The following is a 20800-nucleotide window of genomic DNA, read 5'->3' on the forward strand; positions in this document are numbered from 1 at the left end:
AAGATCTATTTAAAAAATTAAAAAAAAAAAAAAAAAAAAAAAAAAAAAGAAGTGGTTAGATCAAGAACAGAGATAGAGCTGAAAGGAGGCTGAAATGTCTTTTATTCTTAACACAGATATTGCATTTGAGATTTTGTGTATAAGTAATAGAGATTTTTTTTTTCTTGTCTCTTTTTGGCAGAGCAAATACCAGAGAGACGCGTGAGCCAAGAGGCAGTGTAGACTGGATTGGGCTGTCACTGATCATTCCCACTGCATGCGTGTGGATCTTAGGGCCTCTTTCCTTGTCTATTGCTTTACAATGTTGTGTTAGTTTCTGCTGTACAGCAAAGTGAATCAGTTATACATATACTTATACCCCCTCTTTTTAAAATTTCCTTCCCACAGAGTACCACAGAGTACTGAGTAGAGTTCCCCGTGCTATTCAGCAGGTTCTCATTAGTTATCTATTTAATATTTAGCAGTGTATATACATCTATCCCAATCCTTGTCTAATTTAATCATGTTCCTTTAACATCCTACAACTTTATTTTGCTGAAAGAATTGATACAGAATGTCACATGTGTTACAAGAACTTAGGAGCCTTCTTTGTACTGTTTTTGCACATGTATGTTTGGAAGTTATCTTAGAGTGCTGGTGATCACAAAGGGACCAACACCTCAACTCTTAAGAAATTAGACGTGTAGAAAGAGAAGTTGGTATTGCTGGCTTCCTTTGGAAGCCTTCAGTTTTAGCCCCTCCAGTCCCAAACTGCCTCAAGCTATGAACATTCCTTGGGGTAGATGGCTAGCTCTGAGTAGTATGTGGACAGAGTGAAGTACTGGGGAATTGACATAGAGAAGAGAGCAGAACTCTGTCTATAAGTGTGTGTGTCAGGGAACAGCACTTAACGGGTATTCATATATCTACAGCACAAGGGTAATATGGAAAATGACAAGGATACACCCTGCAGTAACTACTTATTATAAAGTTGTGAGCATATATTTAAGGCTCAATACTAATCATAAAAGAAATAAAACTAATCAGTTAGAGAAGAGAAAAAATAGAAGCCAGGGTTACTTTGGTGCGTTAATGTTGTCCTCTGATCCTTCTCTAAGTGTTGTTTCTATAACCACCTCTTGCTGAATTTTTAAAAATGCTTAAAGATGTAAGGGGATTGATACACTTGCACTTTCTCTGGATCATTACTTCTTGAAGAAAGAAACACTGTCTAGATGGGTTCTGTTATATCCAGGGCTTCCCTAGGGGCAACTAAACAACTGTTAATAATGCATATGAAATATAAATAAACCCTGAAAAATATGGAGCACTTGAGGGTTACCAGCTCTTCCTTTATTCCAACAATCTTTATTAATTATTCTAGTCAGGTAGCTTTTAAAAGTAGTTTTTAAAATGACAAAACACTTGTTTTGAAAATAAATATTGTGCATAATAAAAAAAATTACACATGCAATATATACAACAGATAAAAGAGCATTCATTGTCCTGCCTTCTCCCTGAAACCCTTATCTTACTTCCAAGAGACACTGAGGCTCCACCATTAAACCCTGGGACTTTGTTGCACACCATTTGATAACCACTGTAGCTTGGCCCAGGTCAATCCTTAAAACTTGTACAGCTCCCAGTGCCATGGTTGTTCTGTCACTTACTATTATATGACTTGGAACAAGATTCTTCTGAGGCTCCAATTTTTAGAATTTGAGAAACAGGAATGTCAATAAATCTCATATTCCAACTGAATATAAGATAAACACAGGTGTCAGGCAAATGGACATCAAAAAGTCCTTATATTACGAATAAAGTTGTTTGCAAGACATAATCTAGCTGCAGGCAAATGATGATTGTGATCCCTGCCCCCTCCCACCACTTGCCACTGATGGATTAGGCAGACTTGCCTGGTCACAGGTCGAACTGGTTAGCTACAAGCCTGTCTCCACAACCAAAAGAGCTAAAGAGCATGCACCTTGTCTAGGCAGCCAGATCCCAGAGGAGGGGTGGCAGGAAAAAGCTGGAACAGGCATGCCCGATTCTTTCTCCCAAACTTACAAATAAAATAATTTCCCTAGTGGCGAGGTTGTGAACATATGAAGAAATACCCAGGGGGTTACTCTAATAGGGGTCTCTCAAAATGGAAATAGTGCGGGTGGGCAGTAAGTGCTCCCTAAACATTTCTCACCTGAAATTTGGGTCAAATTATACCCACTTGAGAGGTTTGTGCAAGTGAGGTGATATTTTTGAAAGTAGTTATATAGTATATGATAGTTAGCATTCTCTTAATTATTATCTTAATGATTATTGCTCAAAGATTCACTTTAGTAGTATGTTTTTATTTGTTACTACTTAATGACATAGTCATCTCCTCAGAAAATCACCAAGCATATTACAACAACCAGACAGTTAATTTTTTTTTTTTTTTTTTGGCACGCGGGCCTTTCATTGTTGTGGCCTCTACCGTTGCGGAGCACAGGCTCCGGACGCGCAGGCTCAGCAGCCATGGCTCACGGGCCCAGCCGCTCCGCGGCATGTGGGATCTTCCCGGACCAGGGCACAAACCCGTGTCCCCTGCATTGGCAGGCGGATTCTCAACCACTGTGCCACCAGGGAAGCCCCCAGACAGTTAATTTAAATGTATGAATAACTGCTTTTACATGCATGATGACAATATGATTATAACTTTAAATGTTTAAGATTATGGATTCACTTTGATGATTGATTACCACAGAAAGAAAGGAAAGAAGGAAAGAAGCAAAAAAGCACAATTAAGCCTAGTATACTATTAATAGATATTTTGGTTAAGAGGTTTAAATCACCAGGTTCCAGTGTAAAGTATGCTTACCTAAAATCAAGATAGGTGACATTAATCAATTTCTATTCTCAGTTGAATATGTAGCTTTGTTTCAAAAGGTCTGTTCTTACTAATTTCCTAACATCCTGTGAAGATTTCAAATATGCTTTTTCAAAAGCACATTTGTAAAGAAAACCTCTTATGTATAATTTGATAAAACTCTCACTGATCCTTACTAAGAATCACCTAATATGAATGTGATCTTATCTTCATATTTAATCATAACACTCTCTTTTGATTCTTGGTCTGATATATCCAGAAAGATTCTCAGTTCCAGGACTTTAGGATCACTTGATACTACAAGACCTTCTAGCTTTTTATGTTTATCAGCAAAGAAACTGAAGGTTAAGGGACTATTTCTTCATTGCCATTACCAGCATGCTCTAAGCATAAGTGCGTTGCTAATCTCATCTTCTTCACACAGCCATCATCCATCTATAGAGCAGAAAAGGAAAGAAGACCAATCTTGCAGCAGTATCGTTGCCACAGGGAGCAGGAACATGTCCTGCCTTATTGTGCCTAAGCCCAGACTTAAACTGAATCATAACCATCTATGGCAGAAAGGGAACCAGAACACTGATATTCAGAAAGATGTGGCTTCTACTTCCTAACAGTTATTATTTTTTAAAAAACAAATTATTTTTAATAGCTGTTAGTTTTAATAACTAACAGTAATTGGGGACTTTGTGATATTTATCTATGATAACGTTCTACTCAATTCAACATTTTATTAAAGTGAAATTCCACAGTTCTTATGGTTTGAAAAACTAAGCTGCTTCATTAAAAAATCCTTGCATCAAGTTTTTTGCTGGTAGTAGTAAATATACTAATTTTTTTTTAATTATAGAGGGATTTTAACTGACAAAGCAGGTTTTGTTTCTTTTGAGTTATTTGTCTTCTTTCTCAAACAAGTTTTGATATCAGGTCAGGAGGTCTTGCTGAAACATACAGTTTATGGAACAAGCATAGAGTACAGGTAGGTTATAAGGGTCAGATTTTTCTGAACCTGTTCTCTTGCAGCTTCTTTGCAAAGATTCTTGGAGAACAGCCAACATGGAATCAATTCTGAAATACTCTGCTAACCCATCTGGAAGAACATGTTTGTTTCTCAGATAGCCAAAGAGCTCTGCAAGGTGCATCCTGCTTCCATAATGGGGAAGATTTCCCTAAGGTGAAGTCTGCAGCAGGTGGCACAGATGTCACTGTAGTGGCATATCAGGACAATGGGAAGACATGCGGCTAGAAGAAATGGACCACAATATGAGCATATTGGAGTCTGGAAAAGTCAAACAGTACCCTGCACAGCATCGCTCTGAGCACCCTGATTTCAGGTCACTCACAAAGGCCAAGAAGATGAGAAAGCCCAAGAGATATAAACAGACAGGAACAGGGGCTGTCTATTTAATGAGATATGTCAGTATTCAGAGAATATGGAACACAGGATTTTAGCACAGAAAGGAAACTTGGAGAGCACTTAACCCAAATTTCTCTCTTTACAGGTGAGAAAATGGACTCTGGCTTGCCTAATTTTTTGCAACTATCTTATGGGAGAGGAATGCTAGGATCCATTATGAATATTTGGAAACAACCTAGATGTCCATCATCAAGAGAGTGGATAAATAAAGTTATAATACCTCAACAACTGTATACAGGGGAACATGATGCATGAATTGGCTTAAGTGTGCCTCTCACAAGCTTCTGAAACTGAAAATGGAACCCCATCCAGAGGCCATGACTTGGAAATGTGGAAGAATTAGATTTCCAACTTGTTCCTAAATTTGGGACAATTGCCTGAAGAATGGAAATGGAGGGTAGAGAGGTAAACAAATGTTCATGACAAAAACCAAGACAGTGTTCCTATCACCTCATCACCCAGCAGAAAAATGTCACTTGCGGGAGAAGTGACCCTGGTATCATTTTCAGAACGAGAGAACTGCTCATACAACAGTGCTATCCTAATCAAGAGAGCAAACAAAAAGGCAATGCTTTCTTCTTAGCAGCCGATGTTTTCCCCCTCTGTTATATTCAGGGAGATTCTGAAAACAAACGTCTTAATGCTAAAAATAATGCTCCCAATTAATTCTCATTGAACACACACTTTCGGCTAATTTATACAGACTATTTTATTTAATTCTATCAAAAAATTTAGTCAAAACTATTATTATTCCATTTTATAGATGTGCAAACTGAGACTCAGAGAGGTTAAGTTGTCCAAGGTCACAAAACTAGGAAATGGAAGAATTTCTAATCAAATACAGACAGTTTCTTTGCCCTTGTTGACTGAAAGAAGAACACACAACGTAAAAGTTATGACTTAAGTTTTATTCAGGAATCTTACTGAGGACTATAGCCCCAGGAGACAACTTCTCAGATACCTCAGAGGAACTGCTCTGAAGACGTAAGGGAGGAGCCAGGATATATATAGATTTTTTGTTGGAAAATAAACATGTAATTGAACATCAAAAGATTATTGTCAATCACAAAGAACAGATATCTCAAGTTAATGATTTTACTGCTTTTCTGTACATGGGAAGATGCAAGAATCAGGGGTCACTGAAATTTTTCCTTAGATATGTATCTTAACTATACATATACATATGTTTGGGCCAGTATATCCAAAGTACAGAATGCTTCCTGTTTTTCTCCATCCCGAATTTCCCTCAGGGTGCACTGTTGGTAGGTGACTCCAGTGGCCAATGGCTTGATCCTTCTAGAACTGGAACAGCAGGCAACATTTTTCTCTTTACACCTTCCTCTAACTTCTATTTGGTTAAAAAAATTTCCATCTTACTCATCACTGTTCTGCAAGACTTTGTTTGTTAGTGTGTCTGTTTGATGCCCAGAACAAACATTCAGGTCATTTCTACCTTTTTTTCCCCAGATGTTTTGGGGTTATGGAAACCTTGCCTCACTCTCTAGGGAGCAGTCGTCTTCTTTGAACTGTAAATGAAGTGCTAGCTCAAGTCAGATTTCTCCTACTGTGTTACCCCAAGACAAAATCTAGGTTTTCTTTTCAGCACAAAAATTCACTGTCAGAATTCTACATGCTGCTTATCTTCCTTTCAGCTTAAGTCAGAAGGACTATACTGATTCTTCATTTGGGTCAGCAGGTGGATTTTCTCACCTTAGTTGCAAGCATCTGAAAATAGTATTAGATAATTCAAAACTTCCTGTCTCAGAGATGCACCACCTCCCTGTATATATAAATGTCTTGCTCTCAGGGAAAAATTAGAAACATGATTGCTTGTCAAAATTAGAGGATGCTCATATAGGCAGGTGGCATTATGACTGTAGAATTAAATATCTTGAAGAGACCTAAAATATTATATAATTCAAAGAATGTCACTCACAGTAAAAAGGGCATATGTCAACTAGGGGATACCAGAATCACTTGTGCATTCTTTTTAACAATGTTTCACCCCATCCCCCAACAATCTGTTATAATCCCTAGGAGCATATTGTCTCCTGAAACTTTACACTGAAACTCACTTGAAATTCACTGACTAAATAAGCCACCATTACTAAGAAGAATGTGACATAAATTACCAGTGTGTTACTGCAAAGCAGGGAATACTATCTCAGCCAGAGTCTTGGAAGAAAATGGAGCCCATGCATGCCAGACAGAAGAATAGAGAGGACTTAACGTGGGGAATTAGTTTACAGAGGTGTTGGGAGAACTGAAAACCAAACATGAGAAGGTGAATTAACCTAAGAATTAGCAATGGCATGAAGCTGGTGTCTTACCTAGGGTTGGAGGAAAACAGTGAGAGTCAGACTCCAGGACTGGAATCACCTGGAGGGGACAGAACCATGAAGAGAAGAACCACAGTGCGGAAGAAATTCCCTGAGATACTCCTTGTCATTCAGTCTCTTGCGAGTCTCCTATTGGTTGACTCTATCAGGAAACCAGATTTCAAGGAAGCCTAGACATGTTAGCTTGCAGGGCACAGTTTCCTACAATACAGAACAAGAAACAGGGAATAGAGATAAGAGAAAATAACAAATGATCAGCAGAACTGTTTCAATCCATTCTCCTATTGTATACAGGACGGCATCATTATCTCCAGATAAACAAGACTGCACAATTTTCCTTAATAACAAACTTCATAGTTTCACTCTCATAGCCAGAAATTATTTCTGTTATTTAAAATTTAATTCATTTTAGTAGTCATTTAATTCATTTTTGGTGGACTTCAATTGATGATTATGTTACAAGCAGAGGCTGTGGCATCATTATATTTTTAAAACTATAAGGATACATTTGTCATACTTTAGTGTCAACCACTGATGGTCAAAAAAGTCAACATTTTATTTCTATTTTTAATTTCTTACATATTTCATTGTCTTACCATAGCAAAAATTTTACATTTGGTGTAGGGGTTTTGTAAAAACCACCTGAAATCCAAGAATATTTCCCTTGTTTCTTATTTTTTTTTTCCTAAAGTTCATGGAAAGGGAATGTATCTTCCTCTGGCCATTTATACCAAAACTTAAGAACCTTCATTTAATATTTTTAATAAAGTCTTACTAAGCTAGAAGAACAAAGTATGTTATGGCTTTGACAGGGGTTACATTTCTTTAATGGTTTAAATCAATACTTTAAAAAACTACAATAATAGCATTTAATATGACTTTCACATAGTGTATTGAATTCCTCTTGTGCCCTGACTCATGTTTCTCAGCCCATATTTTCTACCAGCATTTTCTGTGGCAGCTGTCATCATGTAGGTGGCCTGGGCAGCACCTTACTTCAGCAGTAGGCTCTACCCTTCTGGAGCTTCTTCCATACTCAGTGTGGGAACCTGAAGTAATCCTAATCACTCATGGCATGCAAACCTAAATGGGCTAGGAAGGTAATCTCTTGCTGAGTAAGCTTAGACAGATAGGAGGAAGCAGCCAATGGATAAATGTTCTCTTCTTCCAGTCCACAGATAAACCCTTCTTTTTTGGAATGAGTTTTATTTTATTTATTTATTTTTATACAGCACATTTTTATTAGTTATCTATTTTATGCATATTGGTGTATATATGTCAATCCCAATCTTCCAGTTCATCCCACACTCCCCTACGCGTGCTTTCCCCCACTTGGTGTCCATACGTTTGTTCTCCACAACTGTGTGTCTGTTTCTGCCTTGTAAACCAGTTCACCTGTACCATTTTTCTATACTTTATGTATATGTGTTAATATACGGTATTTGTTTTTCTCCTTCTGACTTAACTTCACTCTGTATGACAGCCTCTAGGTCCATCCACATCTCTAAAAATGACCCAGTTTCATTCCTTTTTATGGCTGAGTAATACTCCATTGTATATATGTACCACATCTTCTTTATCCATTCATCTCTCGATGGGCATTTAGGTTGCTTCCATGATCTGGCTATTGTAAACAGTGCTGCAATGAACATTGGGGTGCGTGTATCTTTTCTGAATTATGGTTTTCTCTGGGTATATGCCCATTGGTGGGATGGCGGGGTCATATGGTAATTCTATTCTTAGTTTTTTTAAGGACCATCCATACTGTTCTCCATAGTGACTGTATCAATTTACATTCCCACCAACAGTGCAAGAGGGTTCCCTATTCTCCACACCCTCTCCAGGATCTTTTGTTTGTAGATTTTCTGATGATGCCCATTCTAACTGGTGAGAGGTGATACCTCATTGTAGCTTTGATTTGCATTTCTCAAATGATTAGTGATGTTGAGCATCTTTTCATGTGTTTGTTGGCTATCTGTATGGCCATTTTTTGGAGAAATGTCTATTTAGGTCTTCTGCCCTTTTGGCTGGGTTTTTTTTTTTTTTCTTTAATGTTCGCTGCATGAGCTGTATATATATTTTGAAGATTAATCCTTTGTGTGTTGATTTGTTTGCAAATATGTTCTCCCATTCTGAGGGCTGTCTTTTCATCTTGTTTATAGTTTCCTTTGCTGTGCAAAAGCTTTGAAGTTTCATTAGGTCTCATTTGTTTATTTTTGTTTTTATTTCCAGTACTCTAGGAGGTGGGTCAAAAAGGATCTTGCTGTGACTTATGTCATAGAGTGTTCTGCCTATGTTTTCATCTAAGAGTTTTATAGTGTACGGTCTTACATTTAGGTCTTTAATCTATTTTGAGTTTATTTTTGTGTATGGTGTTAGGGAGTGTTCTAATTTCATTCTTTTACATGTAGTTGTCCAGTTTTCCCAGCACCACTTATTGAAGAGACTGTCTTTTCTCCATTGCATATCCTTGCCTCCCTTGTTGTAGATTTGTTGACCATTGGTGTGTGGGCTTATCTCTGGAATTTCTATCCTGTTCCATTGATCTATATTTCTGTTTTTGTGCTAGTAAATATTGTCTTGATTACTGTAGCTTTGTAGTACAGTCTGAAGTCAGGGAGCCTGATTCTTCCAGTTCTGATTTTTTCCCTCAAGATGGCTTTGGCTATTCGGGGTCTTTTGTGTCTGCATACAAATTTTAAGATTTTTTGTTCTACTTCTGTAAAAAATGCCACTGGTAATTTGATAGGAATTGCACTGAAACTGTATATTGCTTTGGGTAGTATAGTCATTCTCACAATATTGATTCTTCCAATCCAAGAACATGGCATAATTCTCCATCTGTTTGAGTCACCTTAGATTTCTTTCATCAGTTTCTTACAGTTTTCTTAGTACAGGTATTTTACCTCCTCAGGCAGGTCTATTCCTAGGTATTTTATTCTTTTTGTTGCAATGGTGAATGGGATTGTTTCCTGAACTTCTCTTTCTGATCTTTCATTGCTAGTGTATATGAATGCAAGAGATTTCTATGTATTAATTTTGCATTATGCAACTTTATCAAATTCATTGATTAGCTCTAGTAGTTTTCTGGTGGCATCTTTAGGATTCTCTATGTAGAGTATCATGTCATCTGCAAACAGTGACAGTTTTATTTCTTCTTTTCCAATTTTGATTCCTTTATTTCTTTTTTGTCTCTGACTGCCATGGCTAGGTCTTTCAAAACTATGTTGAATAATAGTCGTGAGAGTGGACAACCTTGTCTTGTTTCTGATCTTAGAGGAAACGCTTTCAGTTTTTCACCATGAGAGTGATGTTTGCTATGGGTTTGTCATATATAGCCTTTATTATGTTGAGGTAGGTTCCCTCTATACCCACTTTCTGGAGAGTTTTTATCATAAATGAGTGTTGAATTTTGTCAAAAGCTTCTTCTGCTTCTGCTGAGATGATCATATGGTTTTTATCCTTCAATTTGTTAATATGGTGTATCACATTGATTGATTTGCATATACTAAAGAATCCTTGAATTCCTGGGATAAATCCCACTTGATCATGATATATGATCTTTTTAATGTGTTATTGTATTCTGCTTGCTAGTATTTTGTTGAGCATTTTTGCATCTATATTCATCAGTGATATTGGTCTGTAATTTTCTTTTTTTGTAGTATCTCTATCTGGTTTTGGTATCAGGGTGATGGTGGCCTCATAGAATGAGTTTGGGAGTGTTCCTCCCTCTGTAAGTTTTTGGAAGAGTTTAAGAAGAATGGGTGTTAGCTCTTCTCTGAATGTTTGATAGAATTCACCTCTGAAGCCATCTGCTCCTAGACTTTTGCTTTCTGGAAGATATTTAGTCACAATTTCAATTTCATTACTTGTGATTGGTCTGTTCATATTTTCTATTTCTTCCTGGTTCAGCCTGGGAAGGTAATACCTGTCTAAGTATTTGTCCATTTCTTCCCAGTTGTCCATTTTATTGGCATAGGGTTGCTTGTAGTAGTCTCTGATGATGCTTTGTATTTCTGCAGTATCTGTTGTAACTTCCCCTTTTTCATTTCTAATTTTATTGATTTCAGTCCGCTCACTCCTTTTCTTGATGAGTCTGGCTAAAGGTTAATCAATTTTGTTTACCTTGTCAAAGAACCAACTTTTAGTTTTATTGATCTTGGCTATTGTTTCCTTCATTTCTTTTTCATTTATTTCTGATCTGATCTTTAAGATTTCTTTCCTTCTACAAACTTTGGGTTTTGTTTGTTCTTCTTTCTCTAGTTCCTTTAGGTTTAAGGTTGGGTTGTTTATTTGAGATTTTTCTTGTTTCTGGAGGTAGGATTGTGTTGCTATAAACTTCCCTCTTAGAAATGCTTTTGCTGCATCCCATAGGTTTTGGATCATTGTGTTTCTGTTGCCATTTGTCTCTAGGTAACTTTTTTTAAACATCTTTATTGGAGTATAATTGCTTTAGAATGTTGCATTAGTTTCTGCTGTGTAACAAAGAGAATCAGCTATATCTATACATATATATCCCCATATCCCCTCCCTTTTGTGTCTCCCTCCCACCAGCCCTATCCCACCCCTTTAGGTGGTCACAAAGCACCCAGCTGATCTCCCTGTGCTATTCAGCTGCTTCCCACTAGCTGTCTACTTTAAAATTGGTAGTGTATATATGTCAATGCTAATCTCTCACTTCATCCCAGTTTACCATTCCCCCTCCCCATGTCCTCAAGCCCATTCTCTATGTCTCCATCTTTATTCTTGTCCTGCCCCTAGGTTCATCAGAAACATTTTTTCCCTTATATTCCATATATATGTGTTAGCATACAGTATTTGTTTTTCTTTTTCTGACTTACTTCACTCTGTATGACATACTCTAGGTCCATCCACCTCACTACAAATAACTCAATTTGGTTTCTTTTTACGGCCAAATAATATTCCATTGCATATGTGTGTCACATCTTTATCCTTTCATCTGTCGATGGACAAAGGTTGCTTCCATGTCCTGGCTATTGTAAATAGTGTTGCAATGAACACTGTGGTACCTGACTCTTTTTGAATTATGGTTTTCTCAGGGTATATGCCCAGTAGTGGGATTGCTGGGTCATATGGTTGTTCTATTTTTAGTTTTTTAAGGAACCTCCATACTGTTCTCCATAGTAGCTGTATCAATTTACATCCCCACCAACAGTGCAAGAGGGTTCCCTTTTCTCCACACCCTCTCCAGCATTTATTGCTTGTAGATTTTTTGATGATAGCCATTCTGAACGGTGTGAGGTGATACTGCATTGTAGTTTTGACTTGCATTTCTCTAATGATTAGTGATGGTGAGCATCCTTTTATGTGTTTGTTGACAAACTTCTTTGGGGATTTGGCTATTTAGATCTTCTGCTTATTGTTGGATTGGGTTGTTTGTTTTTTTTGATATTGAGCTGCATGAGCTGCTTATATATTTTGGAGATTAATGCTTTGTCAGTTGCTTCGTTTGCAAATATTTTCTCCCATCCTGAGGGTTGTCTTTTCATCTTGCTTATGGTTTCCTTTGCTGTGCAAAAGCTCTTAAATTTCATTAGGTACCATTTCTGCCTATGTTTTCCTCTTTATGTTTTATAGTGTCTGGTCTTACATTTAGGTCTTTAATCTATTTTGAGTTTATATTTGTGTATGGTGTAGGGAGTGTCTAATTTCATTCCTTGATATGTAGCTGTCCAGCTTTCTCAGCACCACTTATTGAAGAGGCTGTCTTTTCTCCATTGTAGATTCCTGCCTCTTTTATCAAAGATAAGGTGACTACATGTGCGTGGGTTTATCTCTGGGCTTTCTATCCTGTTCCATCGTTCTATATTTCTGTTTTTGTCCCAGTACCATATTGTCTTGATTACTGTAGATCTGTAGTATATTCTGAAGTCACGGAGCTTCATTCCTCTAGCTATGTTTTTCTTTCTAAAGATTTCTGGCTATGTGGGGTCTTTTGTGTTTCCATACATATTGTGAAATTCTTTGTTCTAGTGCTGTGAAGAATGTCATTGATAGTTTGATAGGGATGGCATTGAAATCTGTAGATTGCTCTGGGTAGTATAGTCATTTTCACAATGTTGATTCTTCCAATCCAAGAACATGGTATAGATCTCCATCTGTTGGTATCATCTTTAATTTCTTTCATCAGTGTCTTATAGTTTTCTGCATACAGGTCTCTTGTCTTCTTAAGTATTCCTAGGTATTTTATTCTTTTTTTGCAGTGGTAAATGGGAGTGATTCCTTAATTTCTCTATCAGATTTTTCATCATTAGTGTATAGGAATGCAAGAGAGTTCTGTGCATTAATTCTGTATTCTGCTACTTTACCAAATTCATTGATTAGCTCTAGTAGTTTTCTGGTAGCATCTTTAGGATTCTCTATGTATAGTATCATGTCATCTGCACAGAGTGACAGCTTTACTTCTTCTTTTCCAATTTGGATTCCTTTTATTTCTTTTTCGGCTCTGATTTTTAGGCTTTTTAGGCTCTGCCTAAAACTTCCAAAACTGTGTTGAAAAATAGTGGTGACAGTGGGCATCGTTGTCTAGTTCCTGATTTTTTACAGGAAATGGTTTCAGTTTTTCACCATTGAGAATGATGTTGGCTCTGGGTTTGTCACATATGGCTTTTATTATGTTGAGGTAAATTCCCTCTATACCTACTTTCTGGAGAGCTTTTATCATAAATGGGTGTTGAATTTCGTCAAAAACTTCTCTGCATCTATTGACAGGATCATTTGTTTTTTCTCCTTCAATCTGTTAATATGGTGTATCACACTGATTGATTTGGATATACTGAAGAATCTTTTCATATCTGAGATAAATCCTACTTCATCATGGTGCATGATCCTTTTAATGTGCTGTTGGATTCTGTTGGCTAGTATTTGTTGAGGATTTTGCATCTATGCTAATCAGGGATACTGGCCTGTAGTTTTCTTTTTTTGTGACATCTTTGCCTGGTTTTGGCATCAGGGTGATGGTGGCCTCATAGAATGAGTTTGGGAGTGTTCATCCCTCTGCTATATTTTGGAAGAGTTTGAGGATAGGTGTTAGCTCTTCTCTAAATGTTTTATAGAATTTGCCTGTGAAGCCATCTGGTCCTGAGCCTTTGTTTGTTTCAAGATTTTTAATCACAGTTTCAATTTCAGTGCTTGTGATTGGTCTCTTTATTTTTTTAAAATTTCTTCCTGGTTCAGTCTGAGAAGGTTGTGCTCTTCTAAGAATTTGTCTATTTCTTCCAGGTTGTCCATTTTATTGGCATACAGTGGCCAGTAGTAATCCCTCAGGATTCGTTGTATTTCTGCAGTGTCTGTTTTACTTCTTCTTTTTCATTTCTAATTCTGTTGATTTGAGTCTTCTCCCTTTTTTTCTTGATGAGTCTGGCTAGTGGTGTATCAATTTTGTTTATCTTCTCAAAGAACTAGCTTTTAGTTTTATTGATCTTTGCTATAGTTTCCTTCATTTCTTTTTCTATTGTTTCCAATTTGATATTTATGATTTGTTTCTTTCTGCTAACCTTGGGTTTTGTTGTTGTTGTTGCTGTTGTTCTGCTTTCTCTAATTGCTTTAGGTGTAAGGTTAGGTTGTTTATTTGAGATATTTCTTGTTTCTTGAGGTAGGATTGTATTGCTTTAAACTTCCCTCTTAAAACTGCTTTTGCTGCATCCCATAGGTTTGGATCGTTGTTTTCATTGTCAAGTTTTTTTTTTTTTTTTTTGCGGTACGCGGGCCTCTCACTGTTGTAGCCTCTCCCATTGCTCCGGACGTGCAGGCTCAGTGGCCATGGCTCACGGGCCTAGCCGTTCCGTGGCATGTGGGATCTTCCCGGACCGAGGCGCGAACCCGTGTCCACTGCATCGGCCGGCAGACTCTCAACCACTGCGCCACCAGGGAAGCCCTCTTGGTATTTTTTTATTTCTTCTTTGAGTTCTTCAGTGATCTCTTCGTGATTTAGTAGCATATTGTTTAGCCTCCATGTGTTTGTAGTTTTTACAGTTTTTTTTTTCCCTGTAATTGATATCTAGTCTCATAGCAGAAAAGATACTTGATACAATTTCAATTTTCTTAAATTTACCAAGGCTTGATTTGTGACCAAAGATATGGTCTATCCTGGAGAATGTTCCTTGAGCACTTGAGAGGAAAGTGTATTCTGTTGTTTTTGGATAATTTAAGAGCACCTTGTTTAATGTGCAATTTAAAGCTTGTGTTTTGTTATTTATTTTCATTTTGGATGATCTGTCCATTGGTGAAATTGGGGTGTTAAAGTCCCGTACCAGTATTGTGCTATTGTTGATTTCCCCTTTTATGGCTGTTAGCATTTGCCTTATCTATTGAGGTGCTCCTATGTTGGGTGCCTAAATATTTATAATTGTTATAGCTTCTTCTTCTATTGATCCCTTGATCATTATGTAGTGTCCTTCCTTGTCTCTTGTAACATTCTTTATTTTAAAGTCTATTTTATCTTATATGAGTATTGCTACTCCAGCTTTGTTTTGCATGGTTTCCATTTGCATGGAATATCTTGTTCCATCCCCTCAATTTCATTCTGCATGTGTCCCTAGGTCTGAAGTGGGTCTCTGGTAGACTATGTATATATATATGGGTCTTGTTTCTGTATCCATTCAGCGAGGCTGTGCCTTTTGGTTGAAGCATTTAATCCATTCATATTTTATTTAAGGTGATTATTGATATGTATGTTCCTATTACCATTTTCTTAATTGTTTGCGGTTTGTCTTTGTAGGTCCATTTCTTATCTTGTGTTTCTCACTTAGAGAAGTTCCTTTAGCATCTGTTGTAGAGCTGGCTTGGTAGTGCTGAATTCTTTTAGCTTTTGCTTGTCTGTAAAGCTTTTGACCTCTCTGTCGAATCTGAATGAGTTCCTTGCCAAATAGAGTAAATTTGGTTGTAGGTTCTTCCCTTTCATCACTTTAAATATGTCATGCCACTCCCTTCTGGCTTGCAGAGTTTCTACTGAGAAATCAGCTTTTAACCTTGTGGGAGTTCCCTTGTATTTGTTGTTTTTCCCTTGCTGCTTTCAATAATTTTTCTTTGTCTTTAATTTTTGCCAGTTTGATTACTATGTGTCTCATCGTGTTTCTCCCTGGGTTTATCCTGTATGGGACTGTCTGCGCTTGCTGGACTTGGGTGGATATTTCCTTTCCCATGTTAGGGAAGTTTTCAACTATAATCTGTTCAAATATTTTCTCGGGTCCCTTCTCTCTCTTTTCTCCTTCTGGGACCCCTATAATGTGAATGTTGTTGCATTTAATGTTGTCTCAGATGTATCTTAGGCTGTCTTCATTTCTTTCAATTCTTTTTTTTTTATTCTGTTCTGTGACTGTGAATTCCACCATTCTGTCTTCCAGGTCACTTATCCATTCTTCTGCCTCAGTTTTTGTGCTATTGATTCCTTCTAGCGTATTTTTCATTTCAGTTACTGTATTGTTCATCTCTGTTTGTTTGTTCTTTAATTCTTCTAGGTCTTTGTTAAACATTTCTTGCATCTTCTCGATCTTTGCCTCCATCCTTTTTCTGAGGTCCTGGATCATCTTCACTATCATTATTCTGAATTCTTTTCTGGAAGGTTGCCTATCTGCACTTCATTTAGTTGTTTTTCTGGGGTTTTATCTTGTTCCTTCATCTGGTACATAGTCCTCTGCCTCTTCATTTTGTCTATCTTTCTGTGAATTTGGTTTCTGTTCCACAGGCTGCAGGACTGTCAGATAAACCCTTCTGATGCACATTCTATACAGCTCAGAAAGGTTCCAGCAGGATTCAGGAGAGACTGCTTTTTATGGTAACCAATCTGAAAATGCTCTCTTGCATTGGTGTTCCCCTCCTCTCCTCAGATAATCACAATCCCTTGTCTCAAACTCCAATTCCTTGGACAGCACAAGCTGAGGCAAATAGAAAAAGTATTGTAAAAAAAAAATTTGTTAAAAAGTATTGTAAAAAAAATTTATCATATATTTTGTTGTATTCTATTTTTATATTTTTGTTATAATTTTTATTTTCTTAAAAAAATTACCAAAGATTATTTTATATATATATATATATATATATATATATATATATCTTATACTTTTCAAGGGACTTAAAAACCATATCTATTATTTTGAAGCCATAATATAGCCAAGGAAATTAATATTTCCTTTATTTTATGGGAAAAGAAACTAATATGCGGAGGGTTAAGTGATTTGCTCAAATCTTCCTCTATTCAGGTCCATAAAATGGAGTAAAATTTCAATCTGCTTATCTAGAACTTGTTTTTATGCAGCTATAGCCAAACGATCAACCATTTTTCTCTTGCCTTAATGATGATGGTATTTTACTAAGTGCAGCTTTCTATGATGGAGTAGAATATCCAAGGCGTTTTGGGAAACTGGAGTGGCACTCTAATTATCCTGGCATGCAGCCATCATCAGTGATGCAATCTTCTATTAGTAAAGGTCATAGGAGAAAAAAAGAGTTGCAAAAAACACTCAGTAGCAGGAATTTGAATCCCAAAGATAGCCTTCAAGATCTTATTGAGCAGGAAACACTACTGGTTAGGTGATCAGTTATTTCATTCTTATCGATATGAGGTATTTATATTGGAAAATTTCACTTTTATTTGAAATAATGAGTTTCCTCCCAATGTCTCTGTGAATCAGACCTTGAGCAAATATTGTTTTTATGTGAAGGAGAGGATATGCTGGGAACCTGAGAATACGGCCAAATAGAAAACCAAAAATAGTTGATTATTTGCCATCAGAAATATGTCACCAGGAGAATGTTGATCTACTTAAAAAAAAAAGGAACTTAACATGACATCTTTAGTATATAAATTATCCTGGAATAGAACTTTACTCTCTGCCCTCCTCTTGTCCTCTCCTTACTATTCAGTTGAGCCTCATCTCTCTCCTCCCACCATACTGATCTGTTATTTCCATCTCAGAATTAGCCCATCTTTTGCTTAGAGCACCACTATTACATTCTCATAGACTAACAGTTCACAAGGATTCCCTATGCATTGGAATATAAATTATTACAAAGTAATATTGCTCTCCACGGCACCAAATATGTATGTGCATTCCTTAACATCACATGCTGTGTATTGGAGAAATGGAGGTTAAGGTGACTTACACTACAGTAGATGACATTCTTGAATGCCGTGTTGGATACTTATATGAATGTTCTTTCCATTTCCACATATAAATCAAAGTGCCAAATAGTAAGCTCAACAGACCTTTTGACTATGTCGATAATATGTTTCCTTTCTTTTAAATCCACAGATATTTTTCTTTATGATCCATGACTTGATAAATTTGCTTTAGGCATTTTATGCCTTTATTGATGCTTTAGGCATCACTTAATTTCTAGAGACAGGAGTGGTTTGCAAGCAATAGGACATGTAACAGGTAGGACATGTTAGCATAGTCAGTGGGTTGCCAATCTTGTTTTCAAGGATTTAAATGAAGGCAAATTAAAAAATAGTCTGTCAAAGCAGGGATCAAAAAGTTAATGGGATGCATCTGTGTGAGCAGATGCAGTGCTCTTAGCAACAACACTGTATTAAGAATCTTGACTGGGGCTTCCCTGGTGGCGCAGTGGTTGGGAGTCCGCCTGCCGGTGCAGGGGACACGGGTTCGTGCCCCGGTCCGGGAGGATCCCACGTGCCACGGAGCGGCTGGGCCCGTGAGCCATGGCCGCTGAGCCTGCGCGTCTGGAGCCTGTGCTCCGCAACGGGAGAGGCCACGGCAGTGAGAGGCCCGCGTACCGCCAAAAAAAAAAAAAAAAAAAAGAATCTTGACGATGGACACTGGTGACCACTGGGTTGCTGGGCCAATTAGCTTTGGGGTAGTTCCAAGGAACATATAAAAATATAAGGGCTGTGACCTTTATTTGTGAGGATTCAAGTGGAAATCACTTCCGTCTACCTCTCTGTGATCATGCCTTAGAAACTGATTTCACTTACATGAATGTCAAAGTATTTGACCTGATTCTAAGTGAGTGTATTTCACAATGCAGGACAGTTTTTTTAGTGGCCACAACTGGCTTCAGAAGAGTTCAGAACAGGAGAAGCATTCTTAACTGCTGACCTAGCACTTGTGATTTGGGGCTGGAAAAAAACTTAGTGATTATTTATTTCAACCTTCTCATTGTAAACGTGGGATAATGGCATCCCATAGAACTTAAGTGATGTGCTTAGCATGACTCAGAGTATTAATGTGAAAGCCAAAATTAGGACCTAGATTGTGTCACTTTCTAGTTCATATCCTGTTCTATCCTAACATACTGCACCCAAATTCGCTGACTGTTGTTCTGACAATCAAATTTTACTTATTTTTAATATTGTTAAATAGAAATGACTTGTTTGATATTAAATTAATACTTTAAAATATTATGCAAAGGGTAAATTTTTGTTAGATTATTAAAAACATACCCAAATTTTGTAAGGTTTTGTTTCATATTTGTACAAAGTAAGCAATCACAGATTATGATTTGTAAGCAAAAACAGATTATGTTTTCTGTTGAGGGACACTGAGAGGGACCTTTTGCATAAAACTTTCTTCTAATGTTTTTACTAATTTTCACTGTTATCAACTTGTTTCATTTAGTTAAGCATTATCCTCTTCCCCTATATTCTTTTGAATTGCAAATATTCCTGAGAAAGGTAACATACTAAGTCATTGTTTCCTTATTTTGAATATAATTTCCCAGATTAACATTATGATGACATGGAAAGCAAAAGGTTTGGGAGGAAGAAACATTAAATGGAGAAGAAATATCAATGCATTTTTTACTGTTTGTTAAATTGTTTATTAAAACCTTAAATGGAGAAGTTAAAACAAAAAACACCACAAAATTTGTGGGTTAAAAGGGACCTTAAAAATCTTTTACTAGCCTCATCTGGTGCTTGAAGTATGGTTGTGATAATTCAAATGTGCCAGTGACAGGGAGCTTTCTAATTTCTGACCAAGTTTATGCCATCTATGATAATGGGGACAATCATTTTAGACAGCCAGCCTTTATACTGAGCTGCAATTTGTCTCCCAGTAGTTTCTTCCATTGATTCCTATTTCCTCATCCACTTGGCATGCTCCCCAGGAATACAAGGAATGATCTGTCTTTTTCTATAAACTAAATATTTCCCTTTCCTTGTGGAAATATGACACATTCCTCCCATAGTTGTTTCTCTTCTACAGTTGTTCTCTGCTAAAAGGTGGGGCTCAGAAAAAAAAAAAAAAAAGACGTCATTATTTTTGCTAGAACAAACTTTTTAGAAAATAAACTCAGGTGTTATGAAAGATGTCAAAGGGAAACAACTTATATTTTATTTTTATTTTTATTTTTTAATCCATAAGAGAGAGAGTTAAAGAAAGCAGTATGGGCTTCAAAGACTTGTGCTAAAAAGGGGATCTGTGCTATAATGAGGCTTCTGGGTGCTTTTAAAAAATCAAATCAAACAAGTTATACAACTCTCAGGAGGTGCAGATAGATATAAATTTGCAAAGGTGCCAATTAGGGATCCAGAAAAGAAGATTTAAAATTCTTCCCAGTGGGTAAAAAGTGGAATAGAAATTAGAACCTAAATATATAAATTCTGAAAAAATCTGCATAGGTCTCTAAGCCTCAGAAGAGTTCTGAGGACTTGCCCTTCAATCTCTTGACTAGGTTGATAATATTAGTGTGTCAATCTATGCACATAGCCCCTTCAGCCCTTTTAACACAATCTATTCACACCCAGGAAGGAAAAACGTTCCAGAGGATGTCACTGACTTTTACTTTTTATTAGATGTCTTTGACAAGTCCTTTTGTACTACACAGCATGGCAATTCCACTTCATGCTTGAGTACCAGAAGTTCTTAGCATCATGAAAATTAACCTGCCTTAGAGGGAGCTCAAGTCTGCCCCCAAAGGCAGTCAGAAGCATGGCAGAATATGTACGACAGTCTCAATGTGGGCATGCTCTCCCTGAGGTAAACACATGTGTCTGGAACTCAATAAGAAAGTGAGATTAAGGTGTCGTCCCCTGCCAACATGCAAATTTATTTTGTAAGGGTACCCACTTGTTCTTGATGGAAATTTTTACTTTGTGGTGAATGCTTTGAGTAATATCTTTCCAGATACCACTGGCTAAGGGAAGTAAAGAAGCAGGAAATTGAGGCAACAAGAAGAAAGGGAAGACTGAGGCCAACAAAATTAACTTTGTTCACTTGA

The sequence above is a fragment of the Phocoena sinus genome, chromosome 13 (assembly GCF_008692025.1).
Source record: "Phocoena sinus isolate mPhoSin1 chromosome 13, mPhoSin1.pri, whole genome shotgun sequence".
Lineage (NCBI taxonomy): Eukaryota > Metazoa > Chordata > Mammalia > Artiodactyla > Phocoenidae > Phocoena > Phocoena sinus.